A 3,602-nucleotide genomic window follows, 5' to 3' on the forward strand; every position below is an offset into this window, starting at 1 on the left:
GGTGCGGTTGGCGCAGGATAGAGCAGGGTTTAGGGCTGTTGTGCATAGGGTCGCTATGAGTCGGAAACGACTCGACGGCACATAACAACAACAAACAACACTTTAACTCAACCTTTTTAACAAATGGAAAAAGAACAGCAAGCAAAGCCTGCATAGAAAAGAAAAAATATAGAGCATAAATATATTACATAGAAAATAGAAAAACATTAAAAAGACTAGAAACTGACTGTTTGAGAAAAGTAATAAAATAGACAAGCCTCTGGCAAATCTAACAAACAAAAATAAGGAGAAGGCACAGATAACTCAAATAAGAAATTAAAAGAGTACCGCAGCCCTGTCCAGGCATCTGACGAATTAAACAGCCACTATGTCGAGCAAAAATGCAAAGACCAAGACCACCAAGAAGCGCCCTCAGCACACAACGTGTTTCTCATGTTTGATTAGTCCCAGATTCAGGAGTTCAAAGAGGCCTTCAACATGTTTGGCCAGAAGAGAGATGGCTTCATCAACAAGGAGGATTTGCATAATATGGTCGCCTCTCTATGGAAGAATCCAATGGATGCATACCTGGAAGCCATGATGAATGAGGCCCATCAACTTTACCATGGTCCTCATGGTGTTTAGGGAGAAGCTCAATGGGACAGATCCAGAGGATGTCATCAGAAATGCTTTTGCCTGCTTTGATGCAGAAGCAACAGGTGCCATTCAGGAAGACTACCTGAGAGAGCTGCTGACCACCATAGGGGACCACTTTACAGAGGAGGAGGATGAGAAGCTCAATTGGAAAAAAAAATCAAGTTCACACGCATCCTGAAACATGGAGCAAAAGACAAGGATGACTGAACAAACTTGAGCTGAAACTGTCTAATTACCTTGAGTTTACTCCCAAGACACTCTTCCCCCTCTCCCTCTTAGAGCCTGTGCATGCACATAGCTTTACAGCATTGCCTCTTACCCTCTCCCTTGGATCTATTTATCCCAGGCCTTTCTGCCACTAGCATCTGTATAATCAGGATGGAAATGTGGATGAGGATGTAAATTGTATTGAAAAACAGTTTATGAGTAAAAATCAGCAAATGTGAAACCCCCCCTAAAAAAAGAAATTCAAAAGAGTGACATCACAATAGAATTGACTGAAATGAAAAGAATACTATCAGGATACTACGAAGAACGATAATAAATTTTAAATTTTAAGAGTAAATGGACAAATTTTTAGAAACTCACATAAATGAACAGGTAGAGAATTTGAACAGACTTATTACAAGAAAAGGTGCTGGGGGGAGGGATAAGGGGTTGGGGGAAAGCATTGAACAGATCATGGAAAAACTCCCCATCAATAAAATTCGCAAATTCTTCCCCTCACAGAAGGAATTCTCCCACACCAGAATAGATTCTTCTCCTAGCGAGAGAAGAGAGATGTCCCCCAACCTGTTGGGGATGGCAGCAGCAACAGCAATGGCTGAACTGGAGAACTGGATGTAAGATGGGAATTTGGGGTGAGAGAAGCCAATGTTGGCAGGACTGAGAACTTTGTTGGACAATTAGAGCCATGAAGCTCTAAGCTGAGGTGACTGTGTGTATATTTTGGGAGCTATCTTGACTGGGTTTTGTTATTAATCTGAATTCTAACCTTTAACTCTCCCCCCCCCCGATAAAAAACTGAAACAGAATCATCATAAAAGAAGAAATTGAGCCAGTCAAACATACCCCCCCCCCGCCAAAAAAAAAAGTCCTGGCCCAGATGGTTTCACTGTTAAATTCATCTAAGCATTGACAGAAGACACTAGTTTGATACTAGTTCTATTCAAGCTAATTCAGAATATGGGGTGGGGGGGGAATGGGATACTCCTGCACTCATTCTGTGAAGCAAGTATTACACTAATATCAAAGCTAGGGAACTCTGGTGGCCTAGTAGTAAGAATCTGTGCTGCAGTCCCAAAGGCACGCAGTTCAAATCTGCCAGTTTGTCTCTAAAATGGAGACAAGGGCTTGGCCTAAAATTCAAGTGTCTACCAGGAGGTCTTGTTGACTATCATCAAAGAGCTGGCTAGAAATGTAGGATATCAGGTCCACCCGAGGCCTAAGAAATTAGAATTTGCTTTTCTATTATTATTATTGTATACCGTCAAATCGGATCTGACAGGTACAGGAGGAGATTGTCGCTCCTTCTCCAGCAGAGTATCTTTTGGATTCAAACTGCATACCTCTGGGATTGCAGTGCAGTTTCTTGCCACTAGACCACCAGAACTCGCCTAGATTTTGCTTTTCAATAAGATCTTATGATGATTTACTCATATGTTCATTAATAATTAAGAAAGAATGCTTATCATGAAAACAAAAGTCCTCACAAATAGTCATGATAAAATAGTCATGATACATGGGGGAGAATGGAAGTTAATAATTAGGATTCCCTAATTCCGTTTAACTCTTCTTCTATGCAAATTCTTATGCTAAGTACTGTGAGTACATTGATGTTTTAAATTAAAAATGTCTCATTAATATACTTTGGGAAGGGGGTGGGGGGTATTGTACAGTAATGAAAGAATTTTTTCAAAGAGAAAAGCAAACTGGGGGAGCAGGGAGGAAAACATGCAACAATGAATGAATGGAAATGCAAATTGTGTATAAACGTTCATTAAAATCTAAAAGATAAAAAGATTTTTTAAAAAAGATACTAGCGGAAGATGATGTTGTTTGTTGTAGATTGCCTTCAAGTCAAGCATGACTCATAGCAACCCTATGAACAAAAGGCCTGAAGCTCCTCTACAACTATCGACATTTATCAAAGTTCATACAGTTTCTGGAGGCATATGGGAGGATAAGACATAAAAATTTTATATTAGATTGAAATGAAAAGTGATAATATAGACAAATTATACCAGATAAAGTATCATACACTACTTTTATGGGTTGGATGAGATATCTGAGCATCAGGAAAGAACAGCAATGTTCTTCAAAAGGCACTGTATTCATTTAAAGATATAGGTACTAAAATTCTCAGCAGAAAAATTCCTGATTAACTTTGAAAAGGATAATGGAATTCCAGCCCTGAACTCTACTCAGTCTCCAAATATTTGACTGGGTCTAAAGCAGCTTCCACACTATTATTTAGAATAAAAAATTTGTATACAATTCAAGTTCTTTCCATTAATAATTATCTTATTACTATTTATTTAAAAAATAATTCAACTTTTAAAAAAATTATGCCTGAAATGAATGTACCATTGAAACCTCATTCTAATTTTATTCTGCTTAATTTAAACAATAAAAAAAAATGTATAAAAAATATCTGCCAGTTGCTTTACAGAAGAAGGATGTGCAATTACTGCCTCTGAAAACCTGCTGGAAGGTCAGCTATGGGTTGGTCCCAACTCAATGGTATACAACATCTACAGGCAAAGAAACCACTTAAAAAAAAAGTATATTCTAGACCAAAATCACTCATAAACATAGATGCATAAATTTGTAAAGCAACATAAACAAAAATCATCTGTCATTAGTGGTATTGCGGGGTCAAATGGTATCTCTATTTGCAACTTTTTGAGAAAGCGCCATACTGCTTTCCACAGGGGTTGCACCATTTTACACTCCCACCAACAGTG

At 38.3% G+C, this 3,602-nt stretch overlaps 1 pseudogene; it reads left to right on the top strand.

The window, feature by feature from the left end:
• The first annotated feature begins 367 nt into the window (after nt 1-367).
• Nucleotides 368-843, top strand: LOC102849001 (annotated as a pseudogene).
• The last annotated feature ends 2,759 nt before the right edge of the window (nt 844-3,602 follow it).

The sequence above is a fragment of the Elephantulus edwardii genome, unplaced genomic scaffold (genome assembly GCF_000299155.1).
Source record: "Elephantulus edwardii isolate Elephantulus edwardi_28Jun2011 unplaced genomic scaffold, EleEdw1.0 scaffold00178, whole genome shotgun sequence".
In the NCBI taxonomy this organism is placed as follows: Eukaryota; Metazoa; Chordata; class Mammalia; order Macroscelidea; family Macroscelididae; genus Elephantulus; species Elephantulus edwardii.